The sequence below is a fragment of the Lissotriton helveticus genome, chromosome 5_1, assembly GCF_964261635.1.
Source record: "Lissotriton helveticus chromosome 5_1, aLisHel1.1, whole genome shotgun sequence".
NCBI lineage: Eukaryota > Metazoa > Chordata > Amphibia > Caudata > Salamandridae > Lissotriton > Lissotriton helveticus.
Window position 1 is genome coordinate 1,551,876,621 of NC_136065.1, and position 26,130 is coordinate 1,551,902,750.

General features: G+C 43.6%; 1 protein-coding gene across 1 annotated transcript in view; it reads right to left on the reverse strand.

Moving 5' to 3' along the window:
- NFASC (neurofascin) overlaps positions 1 to 8,120 on the reverse strand; it is a 639,840-nt gene extending 631,720 nt beyond the window's left edge. The window contains exon 1 of the mRNA XM_078644633.1: positions 8,007 to 8,120. The gene's annotated coding sequence lies outside the window, so the exon portion shown is untranslated. The remainder of the gene's footprint in view (positions 1 to 8,006) is intronic.
- Positions 8,121 to 26,130: the final 18,010 nt, after the last annotated feature.

Below are 26,130 nucleotides of genomic sequence, written 5' to 3' on the forward strand. Positions count from 1 at the left end.
ATGGAGGTGTAGGGAAAGGAGTTTTCCCTCTTTGCTCACGTGAAAATTGGAATTCACAAACGTTTGCTAAGAGTATGGTTTCCACAACTACTTCTGACAACTCTTGTGAAATCCTGAGAATCATAAATCTGTGCCAATGTAAAGTCAGAACTGCATGTGCTGTTCTTTGACTTTTTAAAGACTCGGGTTCCTAATTTACTACTTGTTTTCCAGTTGCCCATATTGTTGCCCTTAATGGTTTTACACTGATTCGTCATTAGTATTTTTTTTTACTATGGCGTGCATCTAACAAGTTTTTTTATTTGATGCCTTAGAGAAATGGTATTTAATACTTAGGAGTGTAGAATATTCTAAAATATCTACTTGCCCCAGGGACGAAATGCTTCATAAATCTCCCTGCCCTGCATAAAACTTTGATGCCATGCAGTGAGTTGCTAAATTATGTCAGTGTTCTCGGGAAACATCCTTTACAACGCAACTTTTACCACGCAGTGCCTTTACGACGCAACTTTTACATCGCAAACCATTACAACGCATTGCGCTGGGGGGCGCTCTAGGATAGGGAATAGATTTAATTTACTATCCAACACCTTCCCTACTATCCACAGGGACTGAAGTTGGAATAGTAAATTAAACTATTCACTTTCCAGCGCCCCAAAGCACTATGCGTTGTAAAGGTAATTCATTGTAAATACCGCGTTGTAAAGGCATGCGTGGTAAAAGTATGCGTTGTAACGTCATACATCCGTGTTCTCATATCAATCTTCTGATCATATTCTCTCTGATCATACCAGCAATCATGTTATGGGAGGATCTGGATTCAAGCAAGGCTCTGATATTGCCACATTGCTGATTTTAGTGAACGCACCACAGTTCTATTTTTTTTTATAATTGAATATTCACAGGTTCTCTCTACAAGTGGCCTCTGGTAGGGACATCTTTTTAATCACAGAAGGGCTCTAAAATACTACCTATTTTCTTATGTCAAAGTTCTGATTATAGCAGAGTCCAGTACATTGCATTTTTTAAATCTACCACTCCTCTCTTTCTTATTTTAGTTTCTGAGGAAATGTCTTGTGAAGTGCTCAGTCAAATGTACTTTTAAACATTTACTCAGTTCCACAAAATGTTACTGTAAATAAACCTAGAATATATTTCTAGTCCAGTGTATAGGTTGCCAACTGAGGATCAACAAGACCACTCACAGCCTGACCTTCTCCGCTTGAGCACCTTGTATAATTCCTGAGCAGATCACTCCATCTCACTCTGTCTCAGATCCCTTGTTTTTCATAGTTTTGAGCATATGCCAAGCACTAGATCAATGACTGGTTCATATTCTACAACTAGATGAACACAGAAAGATCTTGTCAGACAAAAATGTTATAGGATTGGTTCTCAAAGTAACTGACACATGTACACAAGGCTTGCATGCGCAAACGTTTTTCTAGAGCTGGAATGCCCTGTGAGGTTCGACAGAAACTCAAACCTACATGTTTAAGAGCATTCACCAAGTCCACTTCAATCTATTCCCACCTTGAAAAAGGTTATATAGAAAAGTATTCATGATACAGGCAAGAGTAAAACATTTCCCCCAGTTTGGAAGGGAACAACCTCTGCAAAAAAAAGAAGTGTGGATGAAGGGAAAGGAGTTTCTGCATGGGGTAAACAGTTTCCCCCCTGCAGAGCGATTTGCAGTTACTCTGCAGGTTTTCACATGAGCAAATGTGAGTGTGTAGTTTTCTCATTCGAAAATGGAATCCACAAACGTTGTATAGGAGCATGGTTTCCAGGTCTACTTTTGTAAACACTGGTGAATTCTACAAGTTGTAAATCCGCACTAACACAAGGTTATAGACCTGTGTGCACTTTGTGAGTCTTTTTAATGAGGCCCCTAATATATTTTTAACATTTAAACATTAGTATTTGTATGGAATCAAAATTATGAATAGCCACAATTTGTTAAATTTTGCACACATACATATATGTTTTGCATTGGAATCACTGTCAGTAATGTAAACTGACCTTACAGTTTACTATACCTCCTAAGTGTGCCACCATAATAGCAAAGGCATTGCAATATGAACCTATATACACAATTTTCAAAATCTTAGAAATTTGGACAAAAGTCATACCTAAGTAGTAAAGAATACTCTTTCACACTGCAACACTGTAAATTGGCAGCCCAAATGTTTGAGCTGCAGGTGGTTGGGCCAACTTGTCAGGTGGACAAAAAACTGTAATGCGTTGTCCTTAACACCAAATATGTCCTGGGTGCTTGAGCAGTAGGAATTCCCTGCCGTGGAATTCCACATTGCCTGGTTGGTCTTGAAATAATAAACTTTTCTAGATATAAAGAGAGAGGGTGTCAAACTGAGCTGTCAGATTAAACAAAAAATACTGGGGCTAAAACAGTCACAACCTACCATCTTCCACCTTTCATTCCTGCGGCAAACACCACATATGTGGTGTCATTATGGGGGCCTCTTCTATCAGGACAAGATAATAAATATTTCTATAAATGGTTAGAATGAATAATCACTGCCCACTCAATCAATTTGGTAGGAAACAGCAAGTTTGAAATGAAATGTAAATTAGAGGGGTCTGAGGACTAACTCAACAGACATTTCTTTAAAAGCAGGAGAGCTGGTGATCTCTTAAGGGCTGGGGTTGTGATTCCAGAAATGATTAGCAAAAGAACGCTTTATCCTAGGACCGGTAGTTTAGAGTAACATCCCAGACAATTACTCATTAACATGGGGAAGGAGGTATGGTACACCTCTAAAACATTTAGTGACCTTCAAATGTACTAGACAAAAATAACGTACACAGTAGCAGGTTTCGGGTATCCTGGACAGCTCCGGGAGTTTACAGTAAAGTCTTATTAACACAAGAGACAATCTGATCCATCTCTGATAGAGAATGCACCCATCTAAGATCCCTCAAACTGCCCCTGTCTCCATGCACAGTTTAATAAAGGAACAGCAAATTACAGCTGCATTTCCTGAAAAAAACAAAGCAACTCAAGAAAGGTAACTGGGTGGCTCAGGCCTACTAAAGAGGCTAAACTAATAATTATTGGCCAACTTGCATAAACCAAGCAAATCGCAGTCTTCCATGCTGCTCAAATAGGTCATATGTTTCAAATACAATGACAAACAAATATAGGAAAATCTACTAAGGCCTCTATGGAAACAAGATGCAAAAATCATAGATTGCCTGTAATATGGAAAGGCATTCCATAAAACTATCTCATTACAAGACGAGCCACTGCTGTTTAAAGTGTGGTATTTTGGCTCCACATATTCACCAGTGGGCAGGGCTTTAAGTGGGATGAAAAACTTGGGGTTCTTTCAAAGGGACGTGCCAGAAGTCATTAGGGTGTGGCTTAAAACATGTAAGCTAAAAAACTGTGCTTATTATAGTGTGCCACCTGACTGGTAATTTGTTGCTTCTGTCATTACATCCAGATATACAATACAACAAATAACATTACACCTACAACAAGCCAGGAACATTGGCTTTGCCAATGGTTGTTAGTTGCATAAGATAAGCAACAACTAGGGCTCCGTAATATAGAATATTGAAAATGCTTCAGTTCTGAAATGATGAGACTATGAAAGACCTTTACCAAGTTTCTGAAGTTACATCAAAGGCAGTGAAGGGTGGTACTGCCACAGAGTTGAGACTTTTTTTTTCATCCTGAGTATGAGGGCAAAAAAGGAGAGCTCGATAGGGACTTGCTTCAGGAACTACTTTTTAGAACTACCCGGCCCACTTAAAACCCTGCCAATGGGTCAAATTTAGGGCCAGTAACAAGAAGACTTGGCAAAATTGGGAAAAATTATTTTTTATCTTTTTACAAAAAATGTAGTGGTTAACCCCACCTCGTTAGAGAAAGTGGAAACATGATTAAGTATTTTCAACCCGCAGAAACAAAGCTTTTTCTGAACAAGTCAAACACAGTTTAGACATAAAATGAATATTACTACTCTTAAAGGTCTTGAACACCCGAAGAGAACTTGCCAACTGTTATGCCTGCTGCTCAGGCAGTGTGACTGGGGTTGTGGAATGTTGGTGTGGTGATGCTGTGGAATGTGGAAGTCTGAGAGAGTCAGTTGGAGTACCTAATTAACTTCCTACATAATCTTCAAGTGGACTACTGGACGTCTTTGAAATAGAACACCCACTTCACAAAGGACCAACAGCAGACAAAGGAGCATGCACAAGTCCCTGTATTTCAGCACTATTTTCCAATCAGTTTATAAAACGTGATTGTCCCCAGCACGATCACCTTATACAAGTGATTACATTTATTTATTTATTTATTTATTTATTTATTTATGAAATTTATAAAGCGCAAACAAATGCCCTTGGCATAGGATGCTTGCATCTCAAGCAACTCACTACACAAGTAGTAACTCAGTACAACAAATATGAAGAAAGGCAAATAAAGTCAGGAAAATGTCTCTACAAGGCAGGGCCTTGTAGCGCATCAGAGAGGTAAATAGGGACATTTGCAGCAAATATAGGTGCAGTAAGTCCTATTGCAGACTTGTGCACCTCTAAGCTTCTCAGCATTGCCGCCCTAAAGCTTCACCCATGCTTATAACAACACTGTGATTTCCGGACACACCAACATGATTCAGCAACTTGACCATGGGGCGCCAGATCAATACAGTCTGAGCAGCACACACTAAATGTTTCACCGGAAATGCACACACACGGACACATGCATCCATTCATCCCAGCTGTTCTTCTTTCACAACTGTATGCTTGATCCTGCTAACATCTTTCGCTTTAAATCTTAACAGCAAATATAACAAGATGCTTAAAAGGCAGAATGGACTGAGGCCCACCTCCCATTATCTGAAGTCCACCTTCGATTATCAAAAAAATCTCTCATAAAAATAGAGCAATACATTTAAACTTCGTAACTTAATTTTAAAAATCTAAAAAACATTCCCTGGTGATGTGATTTTTTTTAATTTTAGATTTATATTTTACATTAAAATACATTTAATAGTTTAAAAAAATACATTTTATTAAATTTCCCTACACTTTACAATCGGGAAGTTTCTACCAACAGGCGAAAAGTTACATGTAGTAACTTTATACTCATAAATTCATTCATAGGAGGCTTCGTATGTCAATAAAGGGGTAGAGACATGCAAGGCAACACTTAGGTGTAAATCTCCACTTGGAAATGGTGACTAGCAAAAAAGTGAAAAGTTGCCCTCAAGTGTAAGAGTGGCTTTACATACAAGTAGATCTACACATGTAAAATTATCTGTGTGAATCAGACCCTAAGCATGTAACAAAGCAACAGAATGTGGATATAACATGTTTTCAATCTTATGATAGGAAACAGAATGGACATGAATATGTCTTTATGGGACAGAGGAAACAGGATGGAAGGGTGAGCAAAAACACAAGGGAATATGATGGGTACTTCCACAGGAAAGGACATAATGGGAGACAACATATGATGAACAGGAGAGGAATGACACAGAAAGGGAAGAGACTTTAAGAGGGAATGTGATGGGATAGCATTTGCTCATAGAAGAGGATGAGAAAGATGATATAAGAAGCAATAGATGGCATGAAGGACGGATGGGAGGGTTTCAATGGGAGACAGCCAGGACAACGCGGGCCTTACACCGCGCTGCCATTATGACGCTGCCATCACAATGCAAGTCGTTACAACGACTTGCGCTGGATGGCGCTAGATACTAAGGAATAGTAGATTTACTATTCCAACACCTTCCATACTGTTGCGTAGGCTGGAGTTGGAATAGTAAATCATACTATTCCAAAATCCAGCGCCTACAGCGCAAGTTGTTGTAACGACTTGCGTTGTAATGGATGCGTCGTAATGGCAGCGCGGTGTAAAAGCCCGCGTTGTCATGACGTACATCCGTTTCAACCAGTCTGAAGAACCGTTATTAGCTCTAACCAAAGTCCATTGATTTCTGCTCATCTGTGTAGTTCCCCTCAGTGACAGGGCAAATCAGTCTTCTAACTTAAAAATGACAGTCCAGCCCAAACCTCTAGCCTCCGTTCCCTCTAAACGGAAGCAAACCTAAATACATGTTGTCATTTATATGAGTCATCCATGAGGTGCGTCTTGATTTCCTATTATGAGCTTAGGACCCAAGGATCAGCATACCCTTGTGCAATTATAGACAAGGAGAATCCACGGGAAATTCATCTTTGGCCCCACACGAAAATAAACGGCCCAGATTATCTAATCCGCAGAAAAGCCACAATGTATTAGAAAGGATCAGAGATTGCACAGAAAGGGATACGAGACAGATTGTTTTGAGAGGGCAAGATGACATTGATAACAGAAAGAATAGGATTGCAACTCTTGGAAGCTGTTGTGGTGGAGATGAAGTGTGACTTAATATACTGAAAAGAGGGCGAATGGAGCACAGGTGTTTCGCTGTGATTTGGTTTTGAGATAGTTAATTTACCAAACTGTTATGGATGGTGCAGTGTGGCATAATGTAGGCAAGGTTACTTACATTGTATTGAGGTAGATGTTACTGAGTAAAGAACAATTGGGTTGACTGGACTGGTATAGACGGATGGTGGGTATAATTGAATGGGATTGAGGTACATTGTTGGCTAAGAATGTTGCAGAGTAATGGGCGAGGCAATGTTGCCTGAATTAGGTGAAAGCAATAAAAGTAGGAATTGATATCCAATGTTAGTGAAAGGAGAGACATGGATAAGCAGTCAGTGATTGAGAAGAGCATGGAGAGGTAAAGAAACTGGATATGAGTGACAGTCTTCTGATAAGGCAAATTGGTTATCTAGATGGAAAATACGTGTGAGAAAAAAAGCTGAGAACAAGGCTCTAGTCATGCAGATGTGTGTTAGAGTTTGTTGCTTCCTTTCCATCTCTCATGCATCCCCTCAGCATTCAGAGACGATCTGAAGACAGCACAAAGTATTATACAAGAAACAAACATAACAAAATATGCACAGTCACAGGGAGCGCCAGGATTTCTGAATAACAAATGATGAAAACCATAGGGCGAGGACGGCACAGTTGTGATGATATAATGGAAGGCCTTGAGGTTATGTGGGAGAAATTAAGGTGTGGGAACAATTGGTATTATATTAGTGGAGATATTTGAGACTAGAAAGCAATAATCAATCAATATTGGTGATATGTAATTGGTGGAATGGGAAAGTAGGTGTGGTTTGGGTTCAAATTGTTTAGAATTGACTAATGAATTCTAAGGAATCTAATAGCTCGCATGGGGTAGTGGATACTGATGGGACAGAAATGTTGGCATTGTAAGGACTGACTTCTAAAGGTAGAATAGATTAAAGGTTGGTCGGGAATAGTAGAAATGTTATTGATTAGAGTGTAATAATTGTGTTTTGGGAATGGAATGGGAATTAGGTTTATAGGAATCGTAGCAAGGCAGTTAAGAACGGCCCTATGGATTTAAAAATAACGGTTGGGTGCTGTGCAGAATGTATACTGAGAATGGAAATGAATGTCAGCAAATGGAAATTGTTGGGACTGTAGTGCTGAAATAGTAGCGCTTGGATTGTAAACACTGGAGCCTAAGGATTGATGTAATGACATAAAACAGCTACGGTTGTTGAAGACTGGATGGGGCTGCATGGATTGTAAGTGTTACACTATGGGGATGGAATGGAAGGCGGTTGGTTAGAAAGGTTGAATATGTCAATGGGTTATTATTTTCAAGATTGGGTTAATTGAGGGAACTGAATGCATAAATGTAGTCATCAACAGTGCATTGCAACGGATAATAATGAGATGTGGCTGCGGTATGTGGTTCCCATTGATGAACTGACGGGGATGCGAGTGTGCTGCATTGTTTATGATAGGGTGGGATGTTAGAGAAGGGGTGGATTGGCAGGATGGTTTTGTACGGTATGATGCTGCCACGGTGCTCACATTAGCATCCTCTAACGAGATAATGGTAGCCTGTAAAAAAAAAGCTCCCTCTCATTGTCCCACGTACCTTTCTTGGCTTCTCCCGCAGCTCCTTTCCCGTTATCTCCGCTCCTCTGCAGCAGCCTACGCGCGCTCCGGGTCCAACCTTCTTCTCAGGACGCTCGCTCCAGTCCCGCCCTCTGGGCGCGCTCTCAACTCGAGTCCTATGAGCTCCACTACTGGTGCGCACCGCCCTCCAACGCCACCTGCTGGTCACTCCTCACAGCACCGCAGTTGCGCGCGCCGGATTGTGGAGACTGCGCAGAGCGTGCGCGCCCCCGCACAGCGTCAGAGACAGCAGCCTAGAAGGGGGCGGGGGCGGTGCAGGTGCTCAAGAGCGCTCCTGTGTGTGACCTGGAGCACGCGTCAACTTCGTCGGTTCAGCGCCTGGCACGTGCCCATTATTAGAGCTTCCCCTGATGACCTACGAAGGCACATAACTGCTTCCTCCTGTCCCAGAAAGGCCTCTTTGGAAACGGCGTCGGTACCTTAAGAGACTAAATATTACCCAATTTTAAGGGGGCACTGTAAAATCGCACCCACGCTATACCCCAAAACACCCAAGAGAGAGTAATTGAGACAAAAATAGGAAACGTCTTTGATTTAAAGGTGAAACGAGGTCCTAGGTCGATATGGTGACACTTATTAAAATAATAGTGAATAAATGCATCTTCTCATTAGTTGGCCATATGATTTTTATTTCCCGGCGGGATTACATTAGAATTTTATTTTAGAAACAATGGAACATTTCAGATTTAAAACTTGGGTGCAATTGTGATGTTTTGGGCCATTATGTAATACAGAGGTCTCCAACCTGCGTAATAAGAGCTTCTTATGTTTAATGAAAATTATTGCGAGCTACCAATATTATTAGTGTGGTAATAGTGACCATATCATACACATTTACATTAGTTGGCTCCATAGCTACGATTATTAACAGCAATTACCTAAGTGAATCAGTCAGGAATGCCAGCAGTAATGTTAAAAAAAGTGTTTTCAATTTGGAATGCCTCTACCTGGTCAATACATAACAGTCACAGCTGCAATGCCCAGGAGAAATAATTTTAGTAAAAGTCTCCACATATGCGTTATCAGTCAGAAATCAGTATAAGAAATATTTTGTAAACTCAGTAATTTTTCACCAAACTTCCGCTTTTGAGTTCCGAAAACACAGAGGGCCCGTTTTACAAAGGTAAAGTAAGATGAAAGTCTAACTTTACTATTTTTGGTATTCACAAAGGGCATTTACCACTCGTAAATGGCCTTTGTGAATGCTGAAAGTCAAAGTTCGACTTTCGGTATTCACAAAGGGCATTTACGAGTAGTAAATGCCCTTGTGAATACCGAAAGTCGCAAAGTTAGACTTTGTCTCACTTTACCTTTGGGAATCGGGCCCAGACATTTTTGTCTTCAATACACAAAGCTTTTTGTTGATACTGTTACATTATGAGCACACATGAGAGAATGTCTCTCCTTCAGGTGCACAGTTTTCATAGCTCTCTACTTGTTTCTGATATCAAGAAGAAATACTGGTCAAACTTGAACTTTGCATTACAGTCTATTGGGCATACTGCAACTTTTGGAAACTCTAATTGAAGCTGGTCGATTTCTACTAAAAAGATGGTGGGGCTCCTTCAAACGGGTGTCACCGATGGTCCGTTTTAGAAGTGGACTGTAACTGCAAATGTGACAAATGTCAGATTCTATTAACTATGATAGACTTTGAACCAGTTGAGAACTGTGCTATAGAGAGCCACATGCTCATCTAGTAGGGAGAGGAGAATTTCATGATCAGGTGTGTTAATGGCTGATAAGAGGTCGAGTAAAACTAATAAGTATCAAAAAGCTGGGTGAAGTCTGTTTGGAAAATGTCAATGAGAGGTATCCCTTGAGTTGACGAATAGCATACTTCTCTAGTATTGAAAACACTTAATTTCCCAATGCATAAAAAACAAATAATCTGACCATGTGTAATATAATGTGGCGCTCATGTAATGCTCTCCAATGCCCTTGCAGTGAATTTTCCAACTTTATTGAGGAAAAACGTTAATGAATAGAACCATATGAGGATGAAGGCATTCATGTGATTTTTGGCTATTGTGTGGGGGAATGGGAACTATGGAGTACTGTAAGGGTCTGATGTCAGAGGCCACTTTCTTTATGGTCGGAGTTGTGAATGTGGAGGGAGTACTCAATTTGGCCTTCTTGTTTTTAATGGAAAAGGTTTCTGATTCTAAGAGAGTATATGTTTATGCCTGTGCCTATTTTTTGTGGGAAAGTTTCGTGAAACGGCACCAAAGACCAAAAAATGCATTTCCTATGGAAACACAATCCTAACTATAACTACCCAGTATATATATATATATATATATATGTGTGTGTGTGTGTGTGTGTGTGTGTGTGTAAGAAGGTAGGATCCTTCTGCAGAGTTACCTTCACTTTTCGCCAGGTGCTATGCTGTTTCTGACTAGCCTGACTGGGATCCTGCTAATCAGGACCCTAGTCTCTATACTTTATCCCCTGAATTGGTGTGGTAAGAAATTAGGTACCTGGGCTTCCACGGATTTCAAAAGGCTCAGCAAAACAGGTGGTGGTTCTTCACATCCCTCGAGGCCTGCCCTGTATTCTCACCAAGTTTGAGGCCAGTATCGCTCGTTGGAGCCGCAGGAACTGAACCCCTTGTGCACCACGTTGACTTGGTGTAGCAAAGGCATGTTGGCTTCCTTTCATCAAGATCTTCAGTCTCCCAGTAGCTCCCACCTTAAGAATCTCCTGTGACCAAGATCTTCCTCCTCACCGCATCACTTATACTGTGGGCCTGCATCTTTGGTGAGCTGCTCAAGATCCTCTTGCGACTCCAGTGCTTCTGGCCTGTGGGTCCTCTTGAGGGTCTTCTTTGATTTCTGTGGGCTCCCCTGATTGCTCAGGGCCTACCCTGACCCCCCTGCTTGTGGTGAAGCACCTGTACCTTGCTGGTCCCGACACTGCACCTTCTTCACTTTCCACATTGTTTGCAGTTGCCAAGGCTTGTTGGTGCTCCCGACTGACACCTACCCCTCAACTCTCGACATCCAACGTGGGGCAGCTCGTGTACAGATCCTGGTCTTCGACAGTGTCACCTGGTCCTCACAGCTGCAGCTCCAAGTTCACCGTCATCTCTCCTGCAACATCCGATGTCGGTGGGGGATGTATGACGTTACAACGCATGCTTTTACCACGCATGCTGTTACAACGCGGTTTTTACAACGCATACCATTACAACGCATAGCGCTTTGGGGTGCTGGATAGTGAATAGTTTAATTTACTATTCCAACTCCAGTCCCCGTGGACACTAGGGAAGGTGTTGGATAGTAAATTAAATCTATTCCCTATCCTAGAGCGCCCCCCAGCGCAATGCGTTGTAATGGTTTTCGTTGTAAAACCTGCGTTGTAATAGCACTGCGTGGTAAAAGTTGCGTTGTAAAGGATGTTTCCCGTCGGTGGGCATTCGTCTTCCGTGCCTCCTGGTCACTCCTGAGTGGAATAGACTCTGTCCCCTCTTCTTGCAGGTTCTTCAGATCTCAAATCCACCTTTGTGTTCTACCATACACTTTCGCCATCTCCAGCAGTGGCATCTTCCTGAAGTCTCCCATGGAGATTGAAGGCGGTTTCCGACGCCACTTCACACCTATGCACCGGCTTCCCTGGTGTAGGTATCCTGGTTCCTAGGATATCCACGGGTGGGGTGGCTTTTCAACCTTCTGTCTACCTCAGGGTTTCTTCAGGGTCCACTGGGAAGGGTCCTTCTTTTTTAATATTGCAACTGTGACTTACCCGTTGACTTGTATTGAGAACGGGGTCGTGTTCCCACTCTGCACACGACCTCCGTGGGGTTCCTAGATACTCACATTGGGTGGTTCCTTGAGTCCCCAGCACTCCTACGTCATCTGGGTACAGTCTTGACTCGAGTTGTGGTTCACATCCACTATTTTAGTATATGGTTTTGTCTCCCCCTGGTGACCACTGTGTTTTTCATGCTACTTCCTTGCTTCTATTGAAAAGTATTGAGTGCACTGTGTATATCTCCAGCTAGGAGATATCTGTATGTGTTAGTGGGTATCTTACAATAAATACCTATTTTTATAAATCCATTGTGTGGTTCTTTATCACTTAATCTATACCTATAAGATTATGTCTGGTAAAACAAGCTGCTTTTCACTACTTCTGGACTAAGCCTGAAGGCTACTTTCCACAGCTACCACAAAGAGAACTTTCTAAGGTTTTCTTAGACCACTAAAATCCCCATAGGGGTTGTCTGGATTGGTGCAGGGTGTCCACATAAGTAAAAGAAATAATTGATGGACGGAATGCTGGACAATGCAAACATTCACCCCCAGTCACAAGGATCTGGGTTTAATTCATCATTCTTTTGCTCACCACACCACCCCAGTTTGGACCCAGCCATGTGCAAATCAGTCTTGACCCTTCTCCTTGTGGGAGCAGTCTAGCCAGAACTGCCAAGCCAGGTCCTTCCTGGACCGAAAACAAGCATCCTGGGACCGGTTTCTGGGCATTACCCTTTATCAGCCAGGCTAGCTTGAATCCAGTGGTATAGTGAACAAGGGATCCATTTCAGGGCATACCCTTCCCACTTAGGGCGACATATGCAAAATAAACAATTGATGGACAGAATGATGGACAATGCAAACATTCACCCCCAGTCACAAGGATCTGGGTTTAATCCATCATTCTTTTGCTCACAACACCACCCCAGTTTGGACCCAGCCATAAGCAAATCAGTCTTGACCCTGCCCTTGTGGGAGCAGTCCAGCCCGAACTGCCAGCTAGGTCCTTCCTGGACCGAAAACATGCATCCTGGGACCAGTTTCTGGGCATCACCCTTCATCAGCCAGGCTAGCTTGAGTACAGTGGTGTAGTGAGCAAGGGACCCACGTCTGGACATACTCTTCCCATTTAGGGCGACATATGCAAAATAAACAATTGATGGACGGAATGCTGGACAATGCATACATTCACCCCCAATCACAAGGATTTGGGTTTAATCTATCATTCTTTTGCTCACAACACCACCCCAGTTTGGACCCAGCCATATGAAAATCAGTCTTGACCCTGCTCCTTGTGGGAGCAGTCCAGCCTGAACTGCCAGCCAGGTCCTTCCTGGACCGAAAACAAGCACCCTGGGACCGGTTTCTGGGCATCACCCATCATCAGCCAGGCTAGATTGAATACAGTGGTGTAGTGAGCAAGGGACCCACGTCTGGACATACTCTTCCCACGTAGGGTGACATACGCAAAAGAAACAAATGGTGGACGGAATACTGGACAATGCAGACATTCACCCCCAGTCACAAGGATCTGGGTTTAATCCATCATTCTTTTGCTCAGTACACCACCCCAGTTTGGACCCAACCATATTAAAATCAGTCTTGACCCTCAATCAATCAATCAGTTGTTTATATAGCACACTACTCACCCTTGAGGGTCTCAAGGTGCTAGGGGGTGGGGTAGCTCAGGATCAGTCGAAGAGCCAGGTCTTGAGGTCCTTCCTCAAAGTGTGCTGGGTTGGGGAGCGTCTGATGTTCACAGGGAGCTCGTTCCAGGTCTTGGCTGCCATTTAGGAGAAGGCTCTCCCGCCTGTTCTATTTCTTGGGATGCGGGAGATCTCGCCATGGAGAGGTCGGCAGAGCAGAGGTTCCTCTTGGGTGCGTAGAAGGATACTTTCTCGTTGAGGTATTTGGGTCCGATATTGAAGGACTTGTAGGCGTGGGTGAGGATTTTGAAGATGACCCTCCTCTCGATGGGGAGCCAGTGGAGGTCTCGTAGGTGTTGGGTCATCGGCTTGTGACGTGGAGTCCCAAGAACGAGTCTGGCAGCGGCATTCTGGATGGTCTGGAGTCTGTGTAGGAGAGTTCTGTTGATTCCGGCGTATAGGGCGTTGCCGTAGTACAGTGTGCTGGTTATGAGCGCATTGGTGACAGTCTTTCTGCAGTCGGGGGTATCCATTTGAAGGTCTTACGGAGGATGCGCAGGCAGTTGAGGCTAGTGGAGGCAACAGAGTTGATCTGGCGGTTCATGGAGAGGGAAGAGTCGAGGATGATGCTGAGGTTTCGTGCGTGGTCTGTAGGAGTGGATGGATTCCCGAGGACGGAGGGCAACCAGGAGCTGTCCCAGGTGGGGTTGCAGGGTCCGAGGATGAGGACTTCGGTCTCAGTCTTCTCCTTGTGGGAGCAGTCCAGCCCGAACTGCCAAGCCAGGTCCTTCCAGGACTGAAAACAAGCATCCTGAGACTGGTTTCTGGGAACCACCCTTCATCAGCCAGGCTAGCTTGAATCCAGTGGTGTAGGGAGCAAGGGACCCACGTGTGGGCATACCCTTCCCACTTAGGGTGACGTATGCAAAAGAAACAATTGACAGACGGAATGCTGGACAATGCAAACATTCACCCTCAGTCACAAGGATCTGGGTTTAATCCATCATTCTTTTGCTCACCACACCACCCCAGTTTGCACTTACATAAGTGAGCATCATATACCAAGCCAGCACCTCACTATATATAATATTTTTATATTGGAAAGAGAAAACAGTGGGACGAAATTAGGATAAGGCTAAATGCCCAACACCTTGAGGCAGGCAAGAATGGTGAAAAGAAGATACTTTTCAAGACTAAATAGAGTAGAATTTCAGTCCGCTTTCAATATTTAGAAATATTCCCCTCTCTTTTTATCATGCAGATTAACAATTGCAATGAATGAGGAAAAGGTCATTGTTGAGTTTGTTGTCAGGTTTCAACAATATTTCCACAGGAACGTCATGAACATGAAACAAGGTCTACAACTTCCCTGAGCCACCTATTTCACCCAACGAAGTCAAAGTGACAATGGTAACCCGGGGAAGAAGGGAAACAAAACAAGGAAAAGGGGAAAGAAATCCCACGTCGAAACCCAAATGGCAACAGGACCCATCAGGACAAGGCAAAAAGGCTGTAGGCAAAAGAGAAGTACAGAGAACAAGTTAGCATGTGGAAAGGTTCACCTTCTATCCCTTTATTCCTTCTTAAATATACTCCATACCTCGAAGATTCCCTTCTTCCATATAATATAAGTAGTTGGAGTGTAGGGCTTGTGTCTGGTGCTAGAAAAATAACGAGGAACTGCTAAGTTAAAGGCTACTCGAAAAAGGAGTTAATCAATATCAAATGACCTATGCCATATGCCAGATAAACCCACCTATAAACCAGGCCTTAGCGTGTGTAACTATTCCCCAAATTCACTGTCATCAACAGCTCAACAAAAGTAAAACCTTATAGTTCAGGTAAATAATTGTCCTTTTTCTTTTCCCAAAAATAGGTGCATCAAATACAGGAACGGATCCCCACAGCGCCGAGAACACAGGAGTAGGTAAGTATTTGGAAACAGAAAATATTAAATTAAATGTCAGCACGAGAGCGCTGTTACCGTCTAAATCGGTAATGCAGCTATGCTTTGTGCTTTTTTCTCTTTTGTAGGTAGCAGGATGGTCTCCCAAGACGTGGAATGCCGAGAAGAGACGACCATGACAGGAGAAATTCCGCGACGACGCAGGACAAGGACGAGGAGCTCAGCGCCCCGGAAGTGACAGGTTAGTACTACGGAAGCGAAACACTATTCCAAAGCAGGAACACGAAGCATCACTGCACGAGGGAGGCTGTGTTTTGATTTGCCTGATCGGCCCCCATGCATGCGCACCCCCGGGTGGTGGCCATTTTTGTAGTTTGCCGGTCCCGGGGGAAATGGCAATCATGACAGTACACCCCCCACGGACCCCCCTGCCGGCTTGGGTTTATCAGGATGTCGCCTGTGAAACAAACGCAACAACTGAGGGGTGTGTACCTGACTGGTTGGCTCCCAAGTACGTTCCTCAACACCGTAACCTTTCCAGTGTATTAAATACTGGAGCCTGCGTCTCACTCTGCGCGAGTCAATGATTACCCCGACCTCATATTCTGGTTCATTGTCCACAATCACAGGGGCTGGGACGTCAAGGAGACGCATGCCCGGTTCTACCGGTTTCAAAAGAGAAACATGAAATGCCGGATGGATCTTCAGTGAGACCGGAAGGCCCAACTTTATAGTGACAGGGTTCACCACCTTACATACCTTGTATGGGCCTATATACACCAAGGTTTGAATTTGCAAGACCCTCTCAATGCAAGATTCCTAGTGGACAGCCAAACCTCGTCCCCTTGCTTGTATCCAGGCTCTATGCATCTGTGAAGAGTAAGTAGTAGAGTGAGAAGTTGATAGTGAGTAGGAGAGAGTTATCAGTAAAGAGTATTAGAGAGCGCATCAGAGCTGTGTGAATAATAACAGCTGTGAGCCCGTGCCTGAGGTGCATCATCAGAGCTGTGTGAATAATAACAGCTGTGAGCCCTTGCCTGAGGTGCATCATCAGAGCTGTGTGAATAATAACAGCTGTGAGCCCCTGCCTGAGGTGCATCATCAGAGCTGTGTGAATAATAACTGCGTCATCCCGTGCCTGAGGTGCATCGTCAAAGTTGTGTGAATAATAACAGCTGTGAGCACCTGCCTGAGGTGCATCATCAGAGCTGTGTGAATAACTGCGTCAGCCCCGTGCCTGAGGTGCATCATCAGAGCTGTGTGAATAATAACAGCTGTGAGCCCATGCCTGAGGTGCATCATCAGAGCTGTGTGAATAATAACTGCGTCAGCCCGTGCCTGAGGTGCATCATCAGAGCTGTGTGAATAATAACAGCTGTGAGCCCCTGCCTAAGGTGCATCATCAGAGGTGTGTGAATAATAACTGCGTCTAGTTTGCTGGACTACTGCTAGCTTCTTGTTTTATAAAGCGTTTGTAGTTTTGCTGTTTGTAGCGCTGTAAATAACAATTGCGCTATTATCCAACTTAGCGTAGGCATTCTCACTTTTTTTCTTATGCTTCTTTATTTCGTGAAGGTTTTTGAGGTAATAAGATCTATCAGGTGATTTCCAATAAGTAACGATCATATCCGTTTTTGTTTGACTTTTATGTTCGCTTTGAGCATCTAGGTCAACCTGAGTTGGGTTAGTAAGATCAAAAATGAAACATTTCATTTGTAAATTTCTAGATTATAAAAGTTGTAATTTACTACTTCCTTACGAAGCAGTCTTTGAATTTCAGAGTCTGCCGGGATCCCTCTGTCCTCCCCGTGAACCCTGCGCCTGTGAGCTCCGTGCCTGCCCGACATTCCGACGCGCGCCTTGGGATTGGGTTGCGCCCGTGAGCTGTCTACGTTACAAGCTCACGCGCGCGACCCAATCCCAAGGCGCGCGTCTGAATCCACCTCCGCCATAGACAATGCTGTGCGCGTGGCCAGCTCTTGTCTCCACTCCTTGTCGGGTCTTGTCGGCTGAGCCGACGACTATGGTTCTCTGGCGAGAACGCGCTTCGTGCGTTTCTAGCTATGACCCAAAAAGGGGAGTAAGCAGTGGAAGAGTGGTAACTGTTGTTTTTTGAAAACTCAGCCATCCATACCATCTCATCCCACTCGGAAAGAGAGTGTAAGACATGGCACCTGACATACTGTTCAAAACATTGGTTTACTCTCTCGGTTTGGCCATCTGTCTGAGGGTAGTGACTCGAGGATAATCGTACTTCTATCTGCAATAGGTCTCCCAACCCCCTCCAAAATCTAGAGATGAATTGAGCCCCCCCGTCTGACACCAGTATGAAGGGAAGGCCATGTTAGCGTACAACATATTGAACATATACTGAGGCTAACACTCGAGACCTGGCGAGAGCCTTCAATAGGATAAAATGGGCCATCTTGGTTAATAAGTCTACTACAATGAGGAGGGTAGTGCTCCCTTGCATAGTCTTTGGTAAATCCACAATAAAGTCTAAGGATACTGAATGACAGGGACTAGACGGTGTTGGTAACGGCTGTAACAACCCTGCGGGAAGTTGGTGGGAAGCTTTCCCCTGGGCACACACATGACATGTCTGAATATAGTGTTTTGTATCCCTCCCCATACTAGGCCACCAAAAGTGTATTTTTAGTAACTCCAGTGTCGTCTTGTACTCGGGTGTCCAGCGAGAGGATGAGCGTACTCTCCACCCATGGCTCATGGGTGGGGAGTACTAAACCCCCTTGTATGTAGAACAGGTCTTTGTCTTTAGTGACGTCTTGGGTACAGACTCTTTCCTTCATAGCTGAGGATGCTTGTTCTTCCTTAACAGTTCTTAAGAGGTCATCTTCTGAATACAGAGCACTGATTATTCTCTCTCTAGCTATTATGGGGCAGGGCTCACCTTGTAGTTCTATGTTTTCGTAGCCTAAGCGGGATAGAGCATCTGCTTTGCCATTCATTTTCTCCGCTTGGAATTGTATTATAAAATCATAATCACTAAAAATTGGAGTCCAAAGCAGTTGCCTCATGGATAGAGCCCTTTCGGATTTCAGAAATTGCAGATTGCGATGATCTGTGAGTACAGTTATCCTATTATTGGCTCCTAACAGGTATTGCCTCCACTCCTCGAATACTCTTTTAATGGCTAATAATTCCTTGTCGCCTATAGTATAATTCAGTTCAGCCGGAGTTAGTATCCATGAATAGTATGCTTTGGGATCTGTCTGAGAAAGAACCCCTCCCACGGCCACATGAGAGGCATCAGCCTCGACCACAAAGGGACGGGAAGGATCTGGGTGTCTTAGTACAGGCGCCTGAGTAAAAGATTCCTTCTGTGTGATAAAGGTTTTCTCTGCATCAGCAGTCCATTGAAACTTAACCCCTTTTTTTTCAAAAGCTTGGTTATGGGTTAAGCCAAATCGGAAAATATACTCATAAAGTGTTTGCAAAAGTTGGCAAAGCCAAGAAAACTCTGGATCTCTTTAACCCTTTGTGGTGCTTGCCAACGAGTAATTGCTTCAACTTTCTGTGGGTCCATGCTGATCCCCTGTGGTGTTACCACGAATCCAAGAAACCTTACCTCCAGAGTATGGAAACAGCACTTTTCTAACTTACAATATAAACGGTTGTCCCGCAAACGTTGAAGGACGCTTCTAACATGAATTTCATGTTCTTGCTGGGATGGGGAGTAAATCAAGAGGCCATCAATGTAAGCAATGACAAACAAGTCCAATATGTACTTTAAGATCTCACTGATAAAAAACTGGAACGCCGATGGGGCATCACACAGCCCGACTGGCATCACTAAATATTCGTATAGACCATATTTACTGCAAAAAGCTATCTTCCACTCATCCCCCTCCTTAACTCTCAAGAGAAAGTAGGCTCCTCTTAAATCTAGCTTTGTGAACATTTGGGCTTCTTTTATTTGATCAAGGTGTGACGATATCAGTGGTAGAGGATACCTGTTCTTAATGGTAATGGCATTTAATGCCCTATAATCTATACAGCACCTAAGACCTCCCTCTCTCTTTGGTATAAAAAAGAGAGAAGAGGAAGCTGGTGACCTGGAGGGGCGGATAAAACCTATCCTCAATATTTCATCCAAGTATTCCCTCAGGTACAGATTCTCCTTCTCCATTAAGGAGTACACCCTACTGCAGGGTATGCAAGCTCCAGGCAATAGGTCTATCCTACAATCAAAGGACTGATGGGGTGGAAGGCTAGTGGCCTTCTCACTATCAAACACTTCCTTGAGATCCTGATAAACGAGAGGTAACCCAGATTCCTCAGTACTGATGAGAGCTCTGACCCTCTCGGGGCAGCTCGTTTCATGAAGAAGATGTTCTTTACAGTAATGGGTATTAAAAGCGAGCGTCATCGCCTTCCAATCAATAAGCAGACTGTGTTGACATAGCCAGGGTAACCCTAATATAGCTGGAAACTGAGGGGACTGTATCAGATTGAATACAATGAGCTCATGATGTCTTTCCTGAATGATTAATGTTATGTCAATAGTAGCATGTGTATTGGGGCCAGACTTCAGATTACTACCATCTATGGTGGTGACTTCCTTCCACGAATCTTTAGACGCCCAAGGAATCTTCTTACCCTGAGCCCACCGTGCATCCAAGAAGTTGCCGAAACACCAGAATCCACCATTATTTGTACATCTGCAACCTAGTGGCCCCATATAATGCGTGAGGAAAGAAAAAAATGGCGTTGTACAGAAGCTGTTACTGCCGTTTGCGAGACAATCATTCCTGAATTACCCGAAGCCTTTGTCTCATAAGACTTCAGGCTTTCTAGTTTTCCAAATGCCTTGCCTGTCTCGGTTTTGCCAGACATTCTCTAAGAAAATGACCTTGCTTTCCACAGTATAAACACAATTTCTTGAACCTGGGGTTCATCCTGGACTCATAACTATCAATGACCCAGCAAGTCAACGACGTCTCCTCCTCCTGTTTCAACACCCTCCGCATGCTTCGCAAGATCTACAGATGGATCCCCACCGGAACCAGAAGGACGGTCACCCAGGCCCTCGTCAGCAGCAGACTGGACTACGGCAACGTCCTCTAAGCGGAAACCACGGCCAAACTCCAGAAAAGACTACAACACATACAGAACACCTCCGTACGCCTCATCCTCCTCATTCTCTACATCCTCGCCACAGTCACATCACAGCCCACCTGAGAGACTTGCACTGGCTCCCCGTCAACAAGAGGATCACCTTCAAGCTCCTCACCCACACTCACAACGCAATCCACAACGCCGGACCAGTACACCTCAATAAACGACTCACCTTCTACACCCCGAAGCGCCAGCTTCGCTCTGCTGACCTCGCCACCGTTCCACAAATCCACAGAACGACCACAGGCAGCAGATCATTCTTCCACCTCGCCGCCAAGACATGGAACACCCTCCCCATCCACCTGCGACAGACCCAGGACCTGCTGACCTTCAGGAGACTTCTCAAGACCTGGCTATTTGAGCAGCAGCCGCACCCCCCTCAGCACCTTGAGACCCTCACGGGTGAGTAGTGCACTCTACAAATGCTCTGATTGATTGTTCCACCTTCGCTTCTTTTCTTCTTCGCTAGGAGGCCGTCTTAAGCTCCCTATTTGCATTGGTTCAGGTTCTTCGGTTGTTTTCTCAAATTCAGTTTTTTTCTCTTTGTAAACAAAGACTTGTCCCTCTTACCTGTCTCTTTCTCTCTTTCTTTTAGTTATCCTATGGTCCAATTTCGTCTGAGTCTTGCACAGCCCTTATAGATCTAGTGGTTAAATTGGACCATAGGATAACTAAAAGAGAGAGAGAAAGAGACAGGTAAGAGGGACAAGTCTTTGTTTACAAAGAGAAAAAAACTGCCCCGATAGAACATGGCACTACGCTTCTCCCCGGGCCACCCGGCTTCTGCCACAAATCTGTTAAATGTGGAGATGTATGTAGTTAAATCCTTAGTTCCCTGTTTCAATTTCAGGAGCTCAGAATCCACTGATTGCATTAAGGAATGCCTATCAAATAATTTTCTGAGTTCTCTCTTGAAGGCGGTATAGTCCTGTGACAGTGGATCATTTCTTTCTATTAGAGGTATGGTCCAATTGGCAGCCGACCCCCCCAGATAGGATATAACAAATGCCACTTGCGCTTGATCCTTTGGAAAGCAAGTGACTTTACACATGAAGTGAAGCTGACACTGGCTAATGAAGGACGCAAACTTGGTAGGATCCCCTAAAAACCGCTCGGCTGGCCAATGGAATGGACTGTGGTGTGGTGACTTGTATTACCGGAATGTTATTTAAAAACCATATACAAATGACTAATAACACAACTTGAAACCACAGTAGCAAAGATCTGTTGATTGTGGGTAGAAGTTGTAAAACATGGAGAGTCGACATTTTGACCCCTTGTCAGTGTAGGTTGAGTTGCACCTTACTTTAGGGTCTTCATCAGGACTAGGGCGTGGTGTGAGGGGTGGGGCACCTATAGTCAAAGGATATATCAATGAGCTAGGGAAATGGCACCTTACTTACGAAAAACAGAATAAACAAATCTAATATTTACCAGGAAGCCACCTTCAGTCCAAAGACACGTCCAAAGGGGGCAACAGAGATACATCAAGTAGGTGGCATTAATGGTGCGTGTGTACTGCATATGGTATTTTATTGAACGTTGATAGTGGTGACATACATTTTCAAAACATTCTAATAGTAAAAAGGTGATGTTCATCTGTGATGGTCCTGCAGATGGTTATAGAAACAACAATACTATACAGAGATGCTAAAATAATGTTCCAGGGCGTATCGGACTGCATTATTATAGGCATGCTAGCTGAGCGTAGCTAGCATCCTGTTCATTCAAGCCATCTTGAACAGTGTCAAAACGAGTCATCCATTTACGACAACGAACAATGAGGTTCCAACACAGGCTACGGCTATCAAGGCGATTGGACTCAAGCACAAGGACCCTACCACCTCAACCCATCCCCTTTTTTAGGGGAAGGCCAATGGCGCCCACCAGGAGGCCGGGGCAACTGGCAGAGAGGAACATCGAGAGGACAGTACCCTCCCAACCCCAATTGGGAGAGGGGACGCGGGAAACCACAGAAACAGGTCCACTTCCCACAGGAGAGTCATGGAGAAATGTATGGGGCTAGAAAAATATGCCCATGTGATGTCAACAAAAAATGGTTATGTGTGACCACATTTGACCTTTGAATCTACTTTACACTACTTTATTCCTCACCAAGCACCTACTGCTACCCTTCCCCTTTCCTCTTTTCGCCTCACCCTGGGCACAACATCGATCTGTATAAAGTATGAATACATGAAATGTATACATATGAGGATGTGAATAAACAACATCACTCATTCAAGTTGTGTTATTAGTCATTTGTATATGGCTTTCAAATAATTTATGTTTGTTTTTTGGAAAATACGTTGTCTGGGACCCCTATTTATGCAACATTGACTACCCAGGTCCCAGTACCATTGGGTCAACCCTATTGTGTAATGTTGTAATACCGGAAAGCTAGCACCAGGAGTCTGAGTAGAAGGGATAAACGGGGTACCGGCCATATGACCTACTCCAGATTCGGACTTCAGTCCCCGCTGTATAGTATCCACCCGTTCTGATAGGGCCTGTGTTCCTTTCTGCAAGCTACCTAACATGTGGGCTAAGTCTGTAAGGGTCACCTGACTCATCTCCATGACGTTCGGGCGAAAAAGAATACTTTTCTATTTAGGCTTCGCGTTCTGTCAGGTTTCAACAATATTTCCGCAGGAACTATATTAACATGAAGCATGGTCCACAACTTCCCTGAGCCACCTTTTGCACCCAACAAAGTCAAAGTGATAATGGTAACTCAGGGAAGAAGGGAAACAAAACAACGAAAAGGGGAAAGAAATCCCACGTCGAAACCCAAATGGCAACAGGACCCGTCAGGACAAGACAAAAAGGCTGGAGCTAAAGAGAAGTACAGAGAACAAGTTAGCATGTGGAAAGGTTCACCGTCTATCCCTTTATTCCCTCTAAAATACTACTCCATACCTTGAAGATTCCCTTCTTCCATATAATATAAGTAGTTGGAGTGTAGGGCTTGTGTCTGGTGCTGCTCTACTGTGTGGGCAAAGAGGAGAGTTGATTGTCGGAGGACTCCCGAGTGGAAGGCAAGCCGAGAAAGGTAGGACTACGGCCATAAAGGGGTGATTGGTGTGCATACAACGTATGGGTTCAGGAGATCACGGAATACTCTTCGAACCCGGCAAACACTGAAATAGAATTCTTTATAACCAATTACCATGTCCACAGACACGCTAAAAGACCGCGAGGCGGCGGCCTCAGAACTATTTGATTATGAACCCGCCACAAGCAGTAAATTCCAACAAACAGGGGCAAATCCGATTAAACATAATGAGGACTTAAAAGGCAAAATGAAAGCGCTTGAAAAGTTAATGCGCGGCAAACAAGTAAAGTGATGGGAGCACAAATCGCTAAAACGCTACCTCGATGTGGGAAGGATTCCCAGAGGATTGCGGACACTAATGGCTCTGAGCTACGAGCAACCAAACCCAGAAATGATGAAGGAGTGGACTCAGTGTAATTTGGACTCGTCCAGACGACTGGTAGAGATACTCGTTAAATATGCCGAAATAGACAAGATTGAGCTCCAAAATCGTATAGAAAAATTAACAGCAGAAATCACTCTATTGCGCCCGGCAGAGGAAGTAGCCAGCTTAATCAAGAAATGACTGCACGCTTGCGAAAGGAGGAAGACAAGATAAAGGAGCGGAAAGCTTTCAAGTTCCACCGGGACCGAGTGGACTATGAAAGCGGCCTCATTTTCACTTTGTCTAGAAAATATGAAGCTATGAAATCATCAAAATATGCAGCCACGACTACACAAAAAATGGGACCAAGATTACCTGTGGGTGATTCTTCCTACTCTGACCTCAACTTGGCAGTAGAAAGCGGAACCGAGAGACACGGAAGTAGACCTGAGCCTAATCAAGCGAGAGTGACACAGTCACCGGCCGAAGAAATTAATTCTTTAGCCGAAGAACGGAGAGCGACTCTCCTTCCCAGACTACAAAACTAACCAGCATGCAGAGGAGAAACCACAGCAGGCGGCAGAGGAGAAAAGCAGGAAAACAAGCATCCCGCTCGCGGAGGCTACAAGAAGCGAGGGAGGGGTTGGTGGAACCGGAGATAACCACCATTGAAGACAATAAAAAAACTGTAATCAACACTTCGGAGGTAGAGTTGAACCAGGCAGAAATACACATTTTAGCATTGGGCCTATCCTTTTGTAAAGAATCGAATTTTGACAATCCTAACACTCGAATGGACATTTATAAATTTGTGAGGAAGCTGAAACTTCAAAAACATCATGAAATGAAAGAAACAAAAACGAAAACAAATGTCAACATCGAAGCATCTGCAGTGGAAGCTTCACTATTACAAGTTTTAACAGAGTTGCACCCGGAAAATACAAATGCTTAAATAGAGGCCCTCTTGCCCGTGATGGAGCGAGATTCAGAAATGTTTTTCATTTCAACTCGCGAAGTCACACTTCCATAAATAAAAATAATAAGATTAACAAATGTGCTGTATGTGTATTAATCCAACCTAGTTTTTAGTTACAATACACATGAATACATATGGGGTACTAACATGTGGGCTCATAATTGTGCATTATGTTGCATTTCCTTGTTTGTGAAAATAATAAATTAATCGTGTCTATTGTTATGTCAAAATTTAACCGCAGCTGTTTTAGAATAAATGGCATGTGCTTATTTTGCTTCCCTGTCTTTGTGGTGTCATTCTATTCTCTATAGGTGCATAAAGAACCCTGCTGGATTAAATGAAGAATGGTAGATATAAAATGCTGCTTTAATTGTGCATTTCAGCTAGGTAATTTAGACTAATGGGTTAAATCTTTAGCAATGGAGGGTGGCAACAGAACAAACTATATTACTCGCATTAATTATTCTTTTGTGTTTGTTTATATAATAGTTATGGAAAAGGCTTTGGGCCTAGTGAATTTCAGTGCTTGCAAAAATCTGCTGGGAGCCAGAGTGAGTCCATGTTGGCAGCGATTTCCTCCTGTCCTGAAGCAAAATTGTCGAGTTGAACTGACAGTCTCTTGGTCGAGCAAGGCCAAGGCCAGGAACTGGCAAAGAGGTTTGAAACAAACCACGACATCCGAGGAAGCCAGAGACTTTAATTGTAGCAATTGTTGCAAATTGAAGGAAGCTGCGTTGTTCGAAAACCAGAGACAATGGTCTCTAAGAACGTGACAGAACTGTGATTCTAAAATGTGGTGACACGATGCCTGTCACTTTTGGACCAATGGGACTCCGATTTCAGCAGAGAAAAATACAATTTCTTAGATTAGCTTAGCGTAGAAAGGTATAAAAACTCTTACCCCGTGGAAGAGTTACTGCTTCTCCTTACAAACCTTTGATGAGGGCGTCATGCTGTTGGACTTTTCTTGGAACACGTAAGAACCCTCAAAGACTTTACTCTTTAATTTTTCTTTATAGTTAGCATTAGTTAGGGACTTAGGTTCGAAAAATACTAAACTGATAATTTTCATTTTATTAGAATAAATTGATTCATAATAAAATTTTCATAACCATTTGTGATGATTCAAATAAAATGCTTAAATAAAATCTCTAATACAATTTTCCAAATGAGTAGCTAATAAAAATCTTACTTTGGAAACAAGCTGGTCTTGTCATTTCATATGTTTAGGTTACCTTTAGC